This window comes from Schistocerca nitens, chromosome 4, assembly GCF_023898315.1.
Source record: "Schistocerca nitens isolate TAMUIC-IGC-003100 chromosome 4, iqSchNite1.1, whole genome shotgun sequence".
Lineage (NCBI taxonomy): Eukaryota > Metazoa > Arthropoda > Insecta > Orthoptera > Acrididae > Schistocerca > Schistocerca nitens.
Genome location: NC_064617.1, coordinates 109,503,732 through 109,524,596, shown reverse-complemented (window position 1 = coordinate 109,524,596; position 20,865 = coordinate 109,503,732). Strand labels below are relative to the sequence as shown.

Sequence of the window (20,865 nt, the reverse complement as noted above, 5' to 3'; positions counted from 1 at the left end):
TGAGATTTTCACTCTGCAGCGGAGTGTGCGCTGATATGAAACTTCCTGGAAGATTAAAACTGTGTGCCGGACCGAGATTCGAACTCGGGACCTTTGCCTTTCGCGGGCAAGTGCTCTACCAACTGAGCTACCCAAGCACGACTGACGCCCCGTCCTCACAGCTTTACTTCCGCCAGTACCTCGTCTCCTACCTTCCAAACTTTACAGAAGCTCTCCTGCGAACCATGGAGTACTAGCACTCCTGAAAGAAAGGATATTGCGGAGGCATGGCTTAGCCACAGCCTGGGGGATGCTTCCAGAGTGAGGAGAACTGTTGAAGGGACCGAACATTCACAGTGAACTGCAGGGCTATAGAAGATAAAGGCGAATAAGACAGATCGGATGTCGCAATGCATATTTCGTGAACTGCATTTTCTATCTCACTAACAAGGGAACCTCCCCATCGCACCCCCCCTCAGATTTAGTAATAAGTTGGCACAGTGGATAGGCCTTGAAAAACTGAACACAGATCAATCGAGAAAACAGGAAGAAGTTTTGTGGCACTATGAAAAAATAAGCAAAATATACAAACTGAGTAGTCCATGTGCAAGATAGGCAATATCAAGTCTGTCATCTTGAATATTCGGGAATCCAGCCGGATGTTCGCATCGTTCTCGCACGATATTTCAACAGCGTGCCTCGCTGTCTTCTTCAGGTGCTACCTCAGGTAGCACGTGAAGAAGACAGCGAGGCACGCTGTTGAAATATCGTGCGAGAACGACGCGAACATCCGGCTGAATTCCCGAATATTCAAGATGACAACAGATCGCCGGGAAAGCATGAAGAATTACAATATCAAGTCTACTCTGAGCTCAGGAGCACCGTGGTTAGCGTGAGCAGCTGCGGAACGAAAGGTCCTTGGTTCAAGTCTTCTCTCGAGTGAAAAGTTTAATTTTTTATTTTCAGACAATTATCAAAGTTCAGGCACTCACACATAATCAGCTTCGCTCTCCAAAATTCGAGGACATGTCCAGAATTGCTTGGACATATGCAGGATTTGACGGTATACACACGGAAAAATTTGAAAACGTTAAAAACAAATGTTTTGACAGAGCACAGGGAAAACCGTGCGACTGTGAAACTGTTGCATTCATTTGTTGCAGTTTATGTGACAAACTCTTATGTTTTCATCACTTTTTTGGGAGTGATTATCACGTCCACAAGAAAACTTAAATCGGGCAAGGTAGAAGAATCTTTTTACCCATTCGCCAAGTGTACAAGTTAGGTGGGTCGACAACGTATTCCTGTCATGTGATGCACATTCCGTCACTAGTGTCATAGAGAATATGTCAGACGTGTTTTCCTGTGGAGGAATCGGTTGACCTATGACCTTGCGATCAAATGTTTTCTGTTGCCATTGGAGAGGCACGTCCTTTCGTCGTACTAATCGCACGGTTTTGCGATGCGGTCGCAAAACACAGACACTAAACTTATTACAGTGAACAGAGACGTCAATGAACGAACGGACAGATCATAACTTTGCGAAAATAAAGAAAATAAAATTTTCACTGGAGGGAAGACTTGAACGAAGCTCTCGTTTCGCAGCTGATCACACTAACCACAGGACCACGACGCTCCTGAGCTCATAGTAGCCTTGATGTTGGCTATCTTGCACATGGACTACTCAGTTTGTATATTTTGCTTATTTTTTTCATAGTTCCACAAAACTTCTTCTTGTTTTCTCGATTGATCTGTGTTCAGTTTTTCAAGGCCTATCCACTGTGCCAACTTATAACTAAATCTGAGGGGGGTGCGATGGGGAGGTTCCCTTGTAAGAATTTTTCCGTCCCAGAGTAGCTAATGCAGGAGCAGGAGCACTACTGAAAAAAATTAATAGTAAGTTAGAGGTGGAACAACGAATAAGAAGATAAAGGACGATCGATCCATCCCCATATTGCTATTAATAAACTACCCATATTACTGAACCTATTTCCTTGTTAAGGTTTTAGTTCAGGATCTAAGTTGACAAAACACCTGATAAGTATCAGTCGACGCAAAATAACTGTAAATAATACGGTATGACTCAAAGAATAATAATAATAACAATAATAATCTGAGGTACCTCCGTGCCTTGATGTCGGTCTTTCCACTGGACTCCACTTCGGCGACTTGCCTGTCCCCAAGCTACCCCATTAATGAAATTGGGGAAGGGGACCTCCGGTTTGACGTGGAATTCGAACCACGTGCAGTTCTTGGTGACTGTTGACACCGTTGAGAGGTGGAGACTAGGTTAAAGGCAGGCAGACAGATTCTAGGGCCATGCCAGGATGAGATCGCGTGACGTATCGGTTTCAGTCTTCACGCTTAACCGCTAGACCACCGATCCCGACGTGTTAAGGTCGGGACACACACGTCCGGGCCGAATGACGGCCGTGCTCCGGCCCGTTCCTGCAGGGGCCACACATGACCGGGGCACGTCCGTGTCTTTGTTGTTCCTTGTAGTTACTCGGATGCGGTGATGTGTGTTTCTCTTTGTGAAAGCTGTAGAACATGTTCACTAATTTTCATAATAGTGAATTAGGACTTATAGCAGTTGCTTTAGACCAGGGCTTAACAACTGGCTGGTTTTGAGCGCGAGTACTCGCGTCTGCTCAGGCACGTGCTCGCGAGCAGCTGCAAGGTCGCGGAGTACGGAGGGAGGGGAGGGAGGGGAAATGCGCGCGCACGTTTAAATAGGGCCGCAGCGTGCCTATTGAATTCGCGCCGACTGTGTAACGTTTAAAGTACTACGATCAGCTCTTAACAGTCACTTCGCGGTTAAGAATCATGTGAAGTCGCCGTTGTGTAACCCCAACCATGCTTTCGCAGTTCAACCCCCATTGGGAGGAATTGTATCTGTTTACTGAAAAAGATGGTGTTGCAAAATGTTTAGTATGTCACAAAACGCTGAATTCTTTTACGAAATTTAATTTGCAGCGACATTATATGTCGTACCACGCGGAAGACTACGGACGTGGAAAATGTGATTGACCAGATCGTGCGCAGGAAGTTATTAAACATAAAGGGAAGCTATCCGAAGAAGATCTGGACGACGAAGAAAAATCAACTGAGGCAGCTCTCAGAGTGGGTTACAAAATTGCTTTGCTTTTAGCAAAATCCCTGCGCCCCTTTGGCGATTTAATAAAAGAATGTTTGGTAGTTGCAGCGGAACATTTGTGTCCATCTCAAGTTGTACAGTTTCGGATTGTGCCATTATCTAACATGACCATTAAGCGTCGCATACAGGACATGGCAGACGACGTCCAGAGCCAGCTTGCAAATATCTGTTCAGATTTTATGGCGTATTCTCTAGCTCTGGACGAAAGTGTTGATATCACTGGAACAGCGCAGCTTGCCATATTTATTAGAGGTGTTAACAGAGATCTTCAGGTGAGGGAGGACCTCCTCGATGTAGTAGCCATGAAGAACACTACAACCGGAGGTGAAATTTTAAGTAGTGTTGAAGAAAGTGTTGAAAATATAGGATTGTCGTGGAATTCTTTAGTTTCAGTGTCTACAGATGGTAGAGGCATACACTAAGCTAATAAAATTATGTAGCACGTGTACATTCTCCTTTATTTGTTTCATTTGTCGTAGTAATAATTCGCGAGTGATATCCCTGCACGTGGCCGCGGATTTACATCGACTGGCGGCAGCTGTTGTGTACCCCACGTGACTCTCCCCACTCTCCGCTTTGGTCCGATAGTGGGGGTAGCGTGCTCGCGCTGTTCCGTGCTCGCGCCTTGCTGCTCACAGCTTGCTCCGCGAGCACATATGTTGTGAAGCCCTGCTTTAGACGAAGAGGAAAAAGAACGAAGGCAAACAAGAAGAAGAAATTTATGGACCACAGTGCCTGGAAAACAAGACCAGTACAGGGAGAGTTTCGAATATTATTTTCTCATCTCATCTTTAGATGGAAAGCACGTAACAATACAGGCTCCAAACAACTCAAGAAGTCTCTATTGGAATTACAAAAAAACATATTCCATTGTGCTTCTTGCTCTGGTTGACCCTTGTTATAATTTTAATGCAATAGATGTGGGAGCGTACGGAAAAAACTCTGATGGAGGCATCCTAGTAAATTCAAACCTTGGAAAGTCATTGGAAAACAATACGCTTAGCGCCCCAAAGAGTAAAACTTTGCCCGGAACTAATGTTGAACTTCCAATGGTAATTGTAGGCGATGAAGCTTTTCCTCTCAAAACATACTTGATGCGACCATATCCTGGCAGGAACTTAACAAATGATAAGGCTATATTTAATTATCGTTTGAGTCGGGCAAAATGCGTTCGTTATATTGCAACAGAAATTTCGATTATTTAGAAGAATCCTTCAGGGAGATCCTAATAACCTTACAATGATTGTGACGGCTGCGTGTGTCCTGTACAACTTTATTCGAAAAATGGAAGGTTATAGGGTGCCCAACAGAGGATGGATCAAAAGGAAACTGCTGAGGGATCCGGAAGATCATCAAATCTTCGAAACCTACCTCGAATTCGTGGGAGATCAACAGATGCTGCATTTGCTGCACGAGAACAACTCAAAAAATTCCTGAATTCTCCACAAGGGACTGTGGAATGGTAAGGACATGTCGCCTTGGCAATGTAACGATGACATAAACCAAACGTCTGTTTGTAAAATAAAAAGTAAATAAATATCTTTCGGGTGTTAAAACTTGTATAGTTTTTATCTTACCTTTGGCTTGTAGATCTGTTGCAATTGTCTTCCACACTCTGTCTTGTACTCGATATTCCTGTAGTTTTCATTTCCCTGATCGTAAAGAACAGGAAACTTATGAACTTCTTCTATTAGTCGTTCCACATCCATGTTTTGTACACAGAACAGTCTTGAGCAGTTGCACAGCTCACAAGACAATTCTACCGTCAGGCCGTGTCCGTCACGTGAAAAATTAAACACGGCGAATCCCGCCCGGCCCGGCCTCGGCCCGTTGACGTTCCCCGTGCACGGCCCAGTCAAGTGGGGCCCGCTACATTTCTTTTAATGATGTTGTCCGGGTGACGGCCGAAACTCGGACGTGTCTCGGCACGGACACGGTCCGGACATGTGTGTCCCGACCTTTATACAGCGTACGAACAATACGGTTTGTCTGTAAGACATGAAGAAGCCCGTATTTTGTCTGAAAATGCGTGGGAAAAGCAAAGGACGCCAACTCGGTGAAAACAAGAGGTGGTGCTACCTAACCACCTGACTGTCATTGGCGCTGTGGAAGCCAATGGTTGAATGGGAATGGGCAAGAGCACGATGAAAAGAAGTCAGCAGAAGAGGAATGTCGAAAGGATACCGAATAATGTATTTATAAAAGTTCAGTATGGTCTGTATAAAGTATACGAAGCCAGGGAGCAATCTCATAGCAACAGTAAGGCTGATCAACGAGAACGTACCAGACTAAAAGCTGAAGGCATGCGTTGCAAAAAAAGATAACGTATAATGCGTGATAAGTGGTACATAGAAAACAACTTTAAAATCTGTTATTCAGTGCAAGCAACATAATCATTTCACTTTTAATCAACTTAAACTGTTGTTCACAATTTAAATAATGAGAAACTGCACCAGTCACTTATTTATTCATGCTGTTTGTACCTGTAATCGAAACATGCTTCAACATCCTTCGAAGATAACACAAGACTATGTGTTAAGAGAGAGTTTACAAAGAGTCAGAGGCGTCACAGTGTATATATACAGGGTGAGTCACCTAACGTTACCGCTGGATATATTTCGTAAACCACATCAAATACTGACGAACCGATTCCACAGACCGAACGTGAGGAGAGGGGCTAGTGTAATTGTTTAATACAAACCATACAAAAATTCACGGAAGTATGTTTTTTAACACAAACCTACGTTTTTTAAATGGAACCACGTTAGTTTTGTTAGCACATCTGAACATATAAACAAATACGTAATCAGTGCCGTTTGTTCCATTGTAAAATGTTAATTACATCCGGAGATATTGTAACCTAAAGTTGACGCTTGAAACCTCCGACGTTCAGTTGCGTGTTGTAACAAACACTTCATTGCAGGGTCCCAAACAGCTGCAACATACATCGCGTTTCTACAGAATGATCTGCCAACATTGCTCGAAAATGTCCCACTGGAAACGCGTCGACGTATGTGGTATCAGCATGATGGTGCACCTGCACATTCCGCAATTAACACTAGGGTGACCCTTGACAGGATGTTCGACGGGCGTTTCATAGGACGTGGAGGACGCATATATTGGCCAGCCCGTTCTCCTGATCTTATACCTCTGGACTTCTTTCTGTGGGGTACGTTACAGGAGAATGTGTACCGTGATGTGCCTACAAGCCCAGAGGATATGAAACAACGTATTGTGGCAGCCTGTGGCGACATTACACCAGATGTACTGCGGCGTGTACGACTTCATTACGCCAGAGATTGCAATTGTGTGCAGCAAATGATGGCCACCACATTGAACATCTATTGGCCTGACATGTCGGGACACACTCAATTCCACTCCGTAATTGAAAACGGAAACCACGTGTGTACGTGTACCTCACCCCTCATGGTAATGTACATGTGCGTCAGTGAAAAAGACCAATAAAAAGGTAATTTGCTGTTCCAGTCTCTTCTGTACCTAAGGTCCATCACCGTTCCCTTTGGATTCCTACGTAATTCGGTGCTCTCCGATACACACGATCGAACAGCGGAGGAGTGGTACTCAAGCGTCAACTTTAGGTTACAATATCTCCGGATGCAATTAACATTTTACAATGCAACAAACGGCACTGATTACGTATTTGTTTATATGTTCAGATGTGCTAACAAAACTAACGGGGTTCCATTTTAAAAAACGTAGATTTGTGTTTAAAAACATACTTCCGTGTATTTTTTTTATGGTTTGTGTTAACCAATTACACTAGCCCCTCTCCTCACGTTCGGTCTGTGGAATCTATTCGTCAGTATTTGATGTGGTTTACGAAATATATCCAGTGGTAATGTTAGGTGACTCACCCTGTATATATATATATATATATATATATATATATATATATATATATATATATATATATATATATTGAAAGGTGGCTACACTGAGCCACAGTGCCAGAGATCGCTAGAGAGCATTGTTCCGCCGCCTCCACTGGCAGTGATTATTGAGATGTCGTAGTGGGCAGTGCTTGTCGAGGACTCGTAGTAGTCAGTTCGTGTTGAGATGTGCTAGTAGGGGGTGCTTGCTGAGATGTGATACTGAAAAGTTCTTGTTGAGATGTGGTAATAGCGAGTCGGTGTGGAGATATATTGTAATTATTAGAGTGATTCTGGTCAATATATGAAGGTAACGAAACTTGATTTATTTTTCATTATTTCCATGTTTTAAATAATCATCTGGCTTGTGTTCTGGGATTAGAGTGTAATTCTGGTTTTCTTGAGTAATTATGGTATTTCTATTTCCTTTAATTAATTCAGTATAAATGATATTTAAAATTTCTTGTGTTGTTGAAGAAGAACCGTGCCAGATGCGTACGTTGAGTCATACTTCCACACACAGAACAGTTACACTTGTGCTTTGGTTTCGTAGGTTTTATAGTTGCTGGGGACTTAATTAATTAATTGTGTTAATGAAAATTTCCATTTCATTCTTTGTTGTTGTTTCTATGCAGTCAGATAGCGTAATAATAACAGTCAGGGCCAACCGTTACGAGACTTCGTAATCGGACAGACAGCTGCTAAATCAGAAAATTAAAATTATTTTCATTACATTTAATTAAGCCCCCATGCACGTGGCGACCACTGCTTCGGATCGTCCCTTGGAATTCTTCTGATTGTAGAAATAGTAGACAGTAGGATTGTTGTAGTAATTTCTAGTTTAGTAATTGTAGTCTGTTTTGCATGTGTAGATTTGGTAATTGTCATTCTTATAATGGTATTTTTTCTCTGAATTTGATTTGTTGTCTTGTATACGCGTTTGACGATTTAGTGCAATTATTTCAATTGTTCGTTAATCGTGTTTGAGGGAAACATTTCGAGTGAATGGTATTGTTGATGATAAAGAGTCATTGTGTGTAATTTTCGTACAGTGACGAGTTTTGTATGTTTTGTAAATGATTACGCGATCAATGAAAAAGGCAAAAATGATGAATAGTGAGAATGACGAAATTGTTAACATGGCGAACTCGCCAACACAGGAGAACAGGCTGATGAATAATGGAGTTGAAAACAATTTAATAAGCAGGGAAAATAGTCCGGAAACAGTTCAAAATTTTTCACAATCGAAAAATTCTCAGATTACGTGGTTAACGACAGAAGAAATGGAGCAGTTAATGAGTGCAATATTAAATTTGGGATCTGAATTAAAAACAAATAGGGGAACAATGGAGCAGTTTCGATCTGAATTAAAAACAGAAATAGGAACAATTACAACTGGTATGGGAACAATGGAAACACGGTTAGACTCACTGGGATCACAAATAGGAACAATCAAAACCGAGATGGGAACTTTGGGATCTGAATTAAAAACTGATATGGGAACAATGACAACACGGTTATGCTCACGAATAGGGACATGTTTTAAAAATACGAATGATGAATCAAACAAAGAAATTAGAGAAGAAGTACAACCGATTTTGAATGCTCACAATAATAGTTTAATTTCAACAGAAATTAGACAAGAGGAACAGGACAGAGAACGGGAAGAAAAAGATCGCGAGATAGTGCAAGAATTTTCAGAGTTAAATTTACAACGTGCACACGATAAGGAAGAAATAATTGAAAGAATCGAGGAATCCGTACCAAATGACAGAATAAATAACTTAACGCAACAGTGTGAACAGTTAACTACTAAATGTGAGAACACCGAAACCCGAGTCACGACATTTACAGAAGACGTAAATAAACAGAAAGAACAATCAAGTGACTCATCGGAAAGAGTTGAGGAGATCTCAGATAAATTGACAAGTGTTAGTTTAGCAGAAGGGTTTAAAGAAAATAATTTGTTTCATTTACGGGATGCAACAAGAGAGCGCCAGGCGCGCGAACTTGACAATAATCGACATTGGGACTGGGACAGACGCGGTAGGTCTTTGTCGCCGCGAGGCGAAAGCTTTGACTGTAAACACTTCTTGACTGTTCGGAAATTTAAGATCTTTTGCAATTCTAGGAATGACATACGTCCATGTTCATGGTTGGATCGATTTACGTCCGCACTTCCGCCAGATTTGCCACTAAGTCACAAACCGAAATTTATGTGCAGCTATTAAGTCCTCAGGGGATTCACTATACTAAGTGAATATGTGCCGTAGCGTTCACAGGGCCCCGAGCTGTAGTGGTGCTATTTCCCTTTTAGTTTTCTGCACCGCTGCCTACTCTTATACTATTCTTTGCATCTATAAAAACAACTCTTCTACTATCCATCTACCTAGACAGTAGGTAAAGAATAACCGGATTTGACTGTTTTACCCAAAAGTGACTTTGGAAATTACCGTTTGGACTTACTATATTTTCTGCAGCATTCATTCGTAGTTTAAACGAAATTTTACCTGTTTATCTTCGTGACAATATTACTTCACATGTTGACGATATTCTTATTGCTAAATGTTCTTGGAGTGAGCACAACAAAATTTTGGATTCATTATTACGTATTTTTGCACGAGTTGGCATGACAGTGAACTTGGAAAAATCAGAATTTGGTCGTTCTCAGGTGAAATTTCTCGGTCACTTATTTTCTACAGAAGGTATTCTTCCTGATCCAGAAAAACTTGACGCTATTCGTAATTATGCTGTTCCTACCACAAAACGTGATGTTCGTAGTTTTCTTGGTGTCTGTAACTTTCTTAGACGCTTTGTTAGATTGGACAATTTGGCCACACCTCGTTTATGTGAACTATCTGGAAAAAATTCTAATTGGTGTTGGGATGAGGAAGCTCAATCAGAATTTGAACAACTTCGTGATGCTTTAGTTGCTGCTCCACTTCTTTCACATCCGGATTTATCTAAAGATTTTTGTTTGGCGACGGACTCATCATACAAAGGCCTAGGTGCACATTTATTTCAAGAGATAGAAGAAAACGGCGTTGTAGTACAGAAGACTATTGCATTTGGAAGTCGTGTTCTCTCTAAATCCGAAAAGAATTATTCGATTACGGAACTTGAAGGTTTGGCTGTTGTTTGGGCTTTCACAAAATTTCGCACATTTTTGTTTGGCAGACATACTAAGGTTTACACTGATCATCGAGCTTTGGAATTTCTTATGTCGACAAAATTAACTCATGGCAGATTGTCACGATGGGCGTTGTACCTACAGGAATTTGATTTTAGTATTGTTTACATACAGGGATCTTCAAATATTGTTGCTGATGCTTTATCACGTGCACCTATGGGCTTGAAACAAAGTGCTGAAGAGGACTGCAAAGAAAACTATTATTGTTTGATGTACATTCAAGGTGTTGCGTTTGAGAACTTTATTTCGTCTTCGCTCCAGGACATCGCTAAGGAGCAAAATAAGGATCCAATCTGGAAGGACATTAAGGACAAGTGGAGGAGAAAGGAAAGCGTAGCGATCAGACAGTATTATTTAGTTCGCAATGACATTCTTTTTAAACGAAAATCGGTCGAAAACTCTGTTTGGTTAGTTTGTATTCCTGATGAGTGGGTCAATAAATTGATTTGGTACACACATTTCAGTTATGCGCATTTTGGTCCCAGAAAATGCTTTCATAAATTACGAGAAAATTGTTACTTCAGTAATATGGAAAAACGTATTCGAACTGTTCTTGCCAAATGCAAATTATATCAAAAGGCTAAGCCGCCAAGGATTTCTCATAGAGGACCGTTGTTTCCTATCATTCCAGCGAAATTAAAGGACATGGCTGCAGTCGATTTGTTCGGTCCAGTGGTTCGTTCTACTAATGGTTTTGCGTACATTTTCGTAGCATTGGAATTGACATCAAAATACGTGTGTTTTACACCTTTACGCAAAGCAACAGCTCGTTCAGTATCTAATGCTTTCATCAAACATTTTCTTAAAGAAGTGGGTCATGTTGATAAGGTTATATCAGATAATGGATCACAGTTTCGCTCTAAAATTTGGCTTCGTACTCTACGGCGTCGTAAGATTAAACCAATTTTTATTTCACTTTTTCACCCTCAATCTAACGCTTCAGAGAGATGGATGAAGGAAATCAATAAACTGTGTCGTCTTTATTGTCATCAGAATCACAGAACTTGGGATCAGTATCTTCATCTTTTTCAAAACATTCTGAATGAACTTCCTAATGATTCAACTTCTTTACCGCCTATACTGATATTAAAAAATAAAGCACCGATAAATCGCATTTCTGAAATCGTTCCTTTTCCGCCTTCACAGAAACTGCGGCATCCTGAAGTTGTCAACCTGGCTCTACGAAATATTGCGTCTGCGGCTGCAAGAAGAGAGAAATCAGCTAAACGTCCTGGTCGTTTAAAAATTTTGTCAGTTGGTCAAAAGGTGTTAATTAAGTCTCACCGTTAGTCTCATAAAGGAAAAGGCTTGTGTCGCAAATTTTTTCTGCTTTATAACGGTCCATATAGAGTTCGCAAAATTATTCATGATAACACTGTTGAAGTAGAAACTCTTAAATCTCGACGCTCTAAGGGAATACATCATATATCTAACGTAAAAATTTTTGTGGAATGACATACTTGTGAGAAACCAACAGTTTCCGTAAACATGGAGAGAGTACAAGTATACCGCGCTGTGTTTGGCGGCGGCACATACTCAAAGCAACAGTCAGTCTGCGCGCCGCACAAGGCAGTCGTTTACCGCAAACAATCACTTCCTACGTCACGCGCCTACAGCTGATCGAGCGCTCAGTGCGAATGCACTGACAGACGTAAACAAATACACAGTCTAATTTCTCCGACTAAATTCAGTATAAAGCTATAATGACTTCAAAAATTATGTTATTAACGTTCAGTATTTTTCAGGATACGGTTGTGTAAAATATTTAAGACCTTCAGGTAAATTCTGTGCATGTCCGACGTTAAGACGACTTACTATGGAGAAAATTTCAGGAAGAATGTAATTTTGAAGAACAAAAGTAATAAACTAAAAAGGGTAACTATTAATTGAGTTTATTTTTCAGGTAACATATTTTCACTTAGGTACGTACTTTAGACGTAATTTGCTGCTTGCGATTACGTGACTCATACTTTGTGCTAAAGTTCATGTTCTATGAATTTACTTGTGAAGCGACGTGCTTGTGTACATTTACTGATTTTGACAATGAGTGATTAATGAACACTGTTATTACTTGCGTATATTATGCATCGCTTGGCTGCTATGCTTTTTCACTGATGTCATATTTTTTAATTATGTGCCTGCTGTGCTTATTTATTTAAATTATAATTGTCACCTGATTAATTGTGCTGACTGTAGTTAGGTATGTAGGTTACACTTTGTGATTTATCTGCTTGCGCCTTCATGTTTACTTATTAAGATTACATATGAAGATTTATTTGCTTATGCTGAATGATGCTAATGACTTGTTTATTACGTAAGATATATGTTTGCTGCTGTGCGTATGGATTGCATATTTACACATTTCTGTTTTGTTGTCATAACTATAAGTTGGTATATAGAAATGCTGATATACTGTGTACAAACATAGAGTTTAGGTCACACTATGGTATTAATTATAGATTGTTGGCTTGGCAGAGCCTCGTTGTAGGGATTGTGTTGCATCCACTTGTTGACATTCTGTTCTCTACTGGTATATTTACTCGCTATTGCATGTTTTGCTTATGCTCAGTGCCTTATATTTTTAAGATAAGAAAATGAACTGCTATAATTCGACGAACGACATGAATACAAGAAACTTCATAGAAGTCACATGAGCTGAGGTTTTAGGGAAGCTGTATAAATTTATGCTAATAGGAAGGAAGCTAACGACATGACATACCAAAACTAGGTTTAGACCATTGACAGTTATTACACTGCATTTTTCGTGAGCAATTGAAATAGGAAGTGACACTTGACACAAAAAATACTCCACATGTTTGCTTCTGCTATGATTCTTGAAGTGGTGTACACACTGTGAAATATTATGATCATTCACACTCCGTAATCGTACTTAATTACTGAGAGTTATTCGAACTAAGTCTGTTAGAGCTCATGTATGCATTTCTTTTATTTAATGATGGACAAGGAACCAAAATGTATCTTATAATTTATAATGAGTAGCAGATTTGGATCAGATGGATTACACGAGAGGTTGTGTGTTGACATTGTGTCTTCGGATTGTATGAGATGATGAATTGAAGTTTGCACTAGAATTTTGTCTGTACTTGTTCGAGGAGACTGACTAGAGGAAAGAGTTGTTATGGAAGTAAAATGATATTGGTGCTGAGGTTTATATATATCGACGTAGTGAAGAGGTATTATTGAAGTATTAAGATTAAGTGATGATTATTGGAGTTTTCGTGGACAAGAGGTAAGGTAAATGATATTGATGATAAGGTTTATATGTATCGACGTATTGAAGAGGTATTAGTGAAGTATTGAGATTATGCTGATGATTATTGGAGTTTTGGTGGATAAGAGGTAAAGTAAGTGAGGAGCATATTTTTTTTTTTTGTTGGTCCATATGGAACAAGGAGGATGAAGATGGCAGACTAGAACACTCAAGTAGAAGGAAGATTGTCTACACACACACTTTGTCAAATCACTAAGCAGTATATACTTTTTTTTTGAGAGAGGAAGCATTTGCATATCTTGGTACACTGACAGTTGTTCAGCAACCGTACATTTTGATCTGGCTTGGCAAACATTGGTCTTGACATGATGACTATGACGTTGACTTAACTATTATTGACTGTTATACATTGCTGCCACTACTACTTGATACACATGATGAACATCAAATCTTGGACAGAGTTACATTTACACAGTTAACACTATTCAATTACACAGTAGTACTTAATGTGGATGAAAGATGAGTGAGTGTGTTTTGTGTGTTTTCCTTTCCTAATCCTACCCACCTATCTCCTAAATATTATTTTATTTGTTGGTAGTGGCTTGCACTGACACCCATAAATATTATAGGTTTACTGGTATTTGTGTATTGTAATAGTTAATAGGACAATTATCTGATATCATTTGTGTGTTTATTACGATTTGTATGTTTAGTGTAAGAGCATTGATAATAATTTGTTAAAGAAATTGTATGTGCATTCAAACTATTGTTCATGACTGAACTGTCTCAGTAGTTATGGTGAATAGTATGGACTGTTACTTGCACTTTTTCTACATGATTGGTGCCACAAGGACATGTTTAATTTCTGCTGATGAACAGTGTGATCAGTGCTAGTGAATTTTATGGAACTGCTTCTGCTGAGAAATGTGACTTGTTGCTGTGTGCATCTGCTCAACATTGCTGGTGCCACTAATGGAACTGCTTATACTGAAATGGTGTTACTTGTTGATGTCTGCACCTGCTCAACATTGCTGGGTGCCACTGATGGACTGCTTCTACTGAAAAGATGTCACCTGTTGGTGTCTGCACCTATTCAACATTACTGGGTGCCACTGATGGACTGTTTCTACTGAAAAAATGTCACTTGTTGGTTTTTGCACCTGTTGACCATTGCTGGGTGCTACTGCTGGAACAGTCAACTGCTTATTCTTGAGCTATGGAAAGCGTTTATGTGAATATTTGTATAAACTGATTTTTTGTGTATTACTGGTTGTGAAAAGTTATGAGACTCTTACCTGCACATATTCGTCTTTGCTGACGCTCTTGATTGAAGTGTTTAACCACATAATACTTGTGTAAACTGTTATGTAAAGTCACATGTATGAAAGAATTTGTATTGCTTACTGTATTCTATATAATAGGTTATTGAAAGGTCAGTGCAAAGCCAAAATTTTATCTAGTTATATGATATTTACGTATTAATATTATCTTTTATTTTTGTCTGTATTTTTTTGACGAATTTGGTGGTATTTTCACCACCAATGCTGGCAAAAATACCATCAAATTCTAGCCGTGGAGGAAGGGCATATGAAAGGTGGCTACACTGAGCCACAGCGCCAGAGATCGCTAGAGAGCATTGTTCCGCCGCCTCCACTGGCAGTGATTATTGAGATGTCGTAGTGGGCAGTGCTTGTCGAGGACTCGTAGTAGTCAGTTCGTGTTGAGATGTGCTAGTAGGGAGTGCTTGCTGAGATGTGATACTGAAAAGTTCTTGTTGAGATGTGGTAATAGCGAGTCGGTGTGGAGATATATTGTAATTATTAGAGTGATTCTGGTCAATATATGAAGGTAACGAAACTTGATTTATTTTTCATTATTTCCATGTTTTAAATAATGCTTCATTACAGGTTCAGTCAACAAAGCATCTGGCTTGTGTTCTGGGATTAGAGTGTAATTCTGGTTTTCTTGAGTAATTATGGTATTTCTATTTCCTTTAATTAATTCAGTATAAATGATATTTAAAATTTCTTGTGTTGTTGAAGAAGAACCGTGCCAGATGCGTACGTTGAGTCATACTTCCACACACAGAACAGTTACACTTGTGCTTTGGTTTCGTAGGTTTTATAGTTGCTGGGGACTTAATTAATTAATTGTGTTAATGAAAATTTCCATTTCATTCTTTGTTGTTGTTTCTATGCAGTCAGATAGCGTAATAATAACAGTCAGGGCCAACCGTTACGAGACTTCGTAATCGGACAGACAGCTGCTAAATCAGAAAATTAAAATTATTTGCATTTCATTTAATTAAGCCCCCATGCAATATATATATATATATATATATATATATATATATATATATATATATATATATATTTGCGAATTTGAGATGTTTATCTACTGCGGCAAATACACCACATTTGTACATGTTAAGCCTGAATGAAGTTCGCTTGCCCGCTCAGATAACTGTTTTCCCAGCTCATTTGTGTTACAGAGCATGTTGTGCGTTCTCCTGCCTAGGAGCTACTATGACGATAGCACTTCTACGAGGGTTCTCTAGAAACCAATATACCATATTTGTTTCTTCAACGATTGTGTATTGAACATAATGAGAATTATACGCACGAAAGAATAGTGTTTCATCTACACAACCTATTTTTTCCATGTAATCTCCGTCCCATTCTTGGCCTTCCTCCAGAGCGAAACAAGCTCGTGAATGCCCTGTCAGTACCAATCCTTGCCCCGGTAGCGGAGGCAGTGCTTCACTCTGTCAATCACCTCCTCATCGTCCTGAAAATGTCTTCCACGAATGGCATCCTTTAATGGCCCAAGCAAATGGAAGTCCAGGCTGTAGAGTGGATGGGGTAACGTTATCCGGCCCTGTTTATGACGTGTTCAGGAGTACTCAGACTTCTGTGGGGCCGAGCGTTATCGTGTTGAAACAAAACATCTCTTGGTTTGCTGTGGCGTCGAAGCCACCAGGAGCACTCCTTGAGTTTTGTTAATGTGTTGACATATGGTTCTGAATTAATGGTACCGCCTCTTGGCATCACATCAATGAGAATCAAACCTTCACATTCCCAAGACACGGTGATCATGACCTAACTGGCGGAAGCAGTTGCTTTGAATTTTTCTTCTGTGGGGAGTGGGAATGGCGCCATTCCATCGACTGTCGTTTTGTTTCCGGCTCAACAGGTTTCATAACATGTCACAAGCCGGCACAAGAAGGTCTCACCCTCGGCTTTCAAACGTTGCAACAAATGGAGACAAATGTTTTTTCTGTGCGATTTGACACCGCGGGACCTATCTTGTACATATTTTTGAATATCCAAGAGTGCTGATAATTGCATCCACACTTCCTGTGCTGACTTACAGATGCAGCGTCAACTGCCGAGTAGTAATGCGTCTCCTATAGCGAATGACAACATCAGCTCCCTGCAACACGTCAGGTGTGACAACCGTGGATGGTCTTCCCAACCGCTGCAAATCGTGGTGCTTCGCTGAACGGCCTCCTGATGACCTCACCCTCCATGCCCAGCTATTAACTAAACTTTTGTCGACAGCAGACTTTGCACACAGTTTCTTTCTCTGCAGTGAGAAATTCAATGACAGTACGTTGCTTGTAACGTACATCACGTACAGGCGCCGTTTTGAAACTGTTCCGCAGCTACGCTATCTGTCGGACGTGACGGAAACTTGGCTCTCTCTCACTCGGGAGGCTACAAATAACGCATAGGTAACATTTCGCATTCGGAGCATTGTTCTCGGCTGAGAAAAAAAATGTGGTGCATTACTTTCTGGGCAACCCTCGAATATTACGCTACCTGCAAGAAGAGAGAAAAAGAAAAGGAAGAAGATTCTGTCAGAACACATGACATAAAAACTTCACGAGCTAATTTACCATTTGTAACAAACTACATTGCTGTATACAGGGTTGTCCATCGATAGTGACCAGGCAAAGTAACTCACGAAATAAGTGTCAAACGAAAAAACTATAAAGAACGAAACTCGTCTGGCTTGAAGGGGGAAACCAGATGGCGCTGATTGGCCAGCTAGATGGCGCTGCCATAGGGCAAACGGGTATCAACTGCGTTCTTTAAAATAGGCACCCCCATTTTTTATTACATATTCGTGTAGTACGTAAAGAAATATGAATGTTTTAGTTGCACCACTTTTTTCGCTTTGTGATAGACGGTGCTGTAATAGTCACAAGCGTATAAGTACGTGGTATCACGTAACATTCCGCCAGTGCGGACGGTATTTGCTTCGTGATACATTACCCGTGTTAAAATGGACCGTTTACCAATTGCGGAAGAAGTCGATATCGTGTTGATGTATGGCTATTGTGATCAAAATGCCCAACGGGCGTGTGCTATGTATGCTGCTCGGTATCCTGGACGACATCATCCAAGTGTCCGGACCGTTTGCCGGACAGTTACGTTATTTAAGGAAACAGGAAGTATTCAGCCACATGTGAAACGTCAACCACGACCTGTAACAAATGATGATGCCCAAGTAGGTGTTTTAGCTGCTATCGCGGCTAATCCGCACATCAGTAGCTGACAAATTGCGCGAGAATCGGGAATCTCAAAAACATCGGTGTTGAGAATGCTACATCAACATCGATTTCACCCGTACCATATTTCTATGCACCAGGAATTGCATGGCGAGGACTTTGAACGTTGTGTACAGTTCTGGCACCGTGCACAAGAGAAATTACGGGACGATGCAGATTTTTTGCACCTATTTAGCAACGAAGCGTCATTCACCAACAGCGATAACGTAAACCGGCATAATATGCACTATTGGGCAACGTAAAAGCCACGATGGCTGCGACAAGTGGAACATCAGCGACCTTGGCGGGTTAATGTATGGTGCGGCATTATGGGAGGAAGGATAATTGGCCCCCATTTTAACGATGGCAATCTAAATGGTGCAATGTATGCTGATTTCCTACGTAATGTTCTACCGATGTTACTACAAGATGTTTCACTGCATGACAGAATGGCGATGTACGTCCAACATGATGGATGTCCGGCAGATAGCTCGCGAGCGGTTGAAGCGGTATTGAATAGCATATTTTATGACAGGTGGATTGGTCGTCGAAGCACCATACCATGGCCCGCACGTTCGCCGGATCTGACGTCCCCGGATTTCTTTCTGTGGGGAAAGTTGAAGGATATTTGCCACCGACAACGCCTGACAACATGCGTCAGCGCATTGTGAATGCATGTGCGAACATTACGGAAGGCGAACTACTCGCTGTTGAGAAGAATGTCGTTACACGTATTGCCAAATGCATTGAGGTTGACGGACACGATTTTAAGAATTTATTGCATTAGTGTGGTATTTACAGGTATTGACGCTGTAACAGCATGCGTTCTCAGAAATGATAAGTTCACAAAGGTACATGTATCACATTGGAACAACCGAAATAAGATATTCAAACGTACCTAAGTTCTGTATTTTAATTTAAAAAACCTACCTGTTACCAACTGTTCGTCTAAAATTGTGAGCCATATGTTTGTGACTATTACAGCGCCATCTATCACAAAGCGAAATAAAGTGGTCCAACTAAAACATTCATATTTCTTTACGTACTACACGAACATGTAATAAAAAAATGGGGGTTCCTATTTTAAATATTTTAAAAAACGCAGTTGATATCCGTTTGCCTATGGCCACGCCATCTAGCGGGCCAACCATAGCGCCACCTGGTTTCCCCGTTCAAGCTAGAGAAGTTTCGTTCTTTGTAGTTTTTTCGTTTGACGCTTATTTCGTGAGATATTTGGCCCGGTCACGATCAATCGACCACCCTGTATAGAATAATTCTTTAGAAATAAATGTTTGTAATCAATGATGCTCATCATGTAGATTCAAGCAAGCTGTAATTCGAACGTCGTTCGTTGTAGGGGAACTCAGCCAGAGCCCCGAACGTCAAAATGAAACGATCGTACGGCATTGTTGGCCGGGAGAGCCCGTGCGGGCTGTTCGGCCGCCGAAATGCCGTTCAGGTGGGACAGTGCCGAAGTTAAGCCTCAGCGATCGCACGATGAGGCTGGCGTGGGACGCCGCCTGTGGGATTCTCAGCTGACGTGGCACGCGGCTGTATCTCGCGCCTCTGGACTTTGCTCCTGCGGTGACGTCACGAGAAGCGACGCCCGTGAGGTCTGGCAGAGCCGCGGGCAGTCGTCTCTTGGAGCAGCAGACGCTCGCAGCCGGCCACACCTGCAGTAGTTATCAGCGACAGCGACAGGTAGGGGACATAGCGCGGCGCTGCTGCAGCTGCCAACAAGCGTGTCGCGGCCCAACCGGTTGCAGGCGACTTCCGCACTCTATATCTGCATCGCTAATCCGGCAGCATCCAAAAAGCCTGCCTCACACCGCAGTGAATGCAGGTAAACACAACGAACGAGCATTTGCAGACAGTGCGCCGGTGTTCGCTACCATTCATTAGAATCTATGAATTAGCGTTTCCACTAGAGCAGTGGTTTTGACCCCTGAGTGGAATCAGGTATTAGTAAGCCCCCCCCCCCCCCAGCCCCTTTTTAAATCTTTTAATTTTCAAAGGACGAAACCTATCTGATCAAGAGCGGATTAAAGGCGGAGCGGGAAGCTGGTGCGATCCCCCCGCCCCCGAGAGTTGAAACTAAATTAAAATCAGATGTTAATTTCGGTAATCTGCGCCAAAGTTAAGCAAGCAAATTTAAAGTCTTGGACAGTGGATTGAGTCATTTAATTCAGTATTCCCCAAGCCACCTTAATTTGTCTGCCCGAGAGAATGTACTACTACCTGTACCAGTAACTGGTGTACCACCTCCTGTTCGAATTGTGGGCGCCAAATCGTGGCAGGGCTCCCGATCTGCCTTATCAGTACGCGCTTCGCGTTTCCCTTAGGGCACTACCTGCTTTGCCCCCATTGTTGTCATTGTTGCTATTGTTAGACTGCCTGCCCAGAATTCAGAGGCATATCCTAACAGTTAGGCTGTCTTCACGTTGTAATGGTCCTTTATTTACGTGACCATTACGGCACTCCAACCACAATTCTCGATACCAGTAATATCGTACTACTTTTCTGCGAAGTAACAGACATATTTTTGTGACAATATTCACATTTGGTTTTATTAATGTATAGGTACTCCGATGTATCGATATATTACAGTGATATGGTTCTTGTGTGTATTCATTTCTGTGAGACTGTCATATTCTTCTGACTTACTTGTAACCGTTTTGGCGCAAATGCGCGCACAGAGCAGTCTTTGTTTCACTTTTGCAGAAGTTAAGTTGTTATTTCGCTTTGTAAAAGAGCAGTCAAGTCTTGTGTTTGGTTAAAGTGGAAATTAAATATATGAAGACTGATACAAAACTGTTTTCTTGATGATGTGACAATTAAGAAGCATATGTGAATTTACAAGAAGTT

The 20,865-nt window shown here is 41.2% G+C and overlaps 1 protein-coding gene across 2 annotated transcripts in view; it reads left to right on the top strand.

Moving 5' to 3' along the window:
- Positions 1 to 19,619: 19,619 nt before the first annotated feature.
- The window catches only part of LOC126251731 (15-hydroxyprostaglandin dehydrogenase [NAD(+)]-like), a 115,890-nt gene continuing 114,644 nt past the window's right edge, over positions 19,620 to 20,865 (top strand). The window contains exon 1 of one of the 2 annotated variants that reach the window (XM_049952336.1): positions 19,620 to 19,701. The gene's annotated coding sequence lies outside the window, so the exon portion shown is untranslated. The other variant, XM_049952337.1, reaches the window with a different exon arrangement.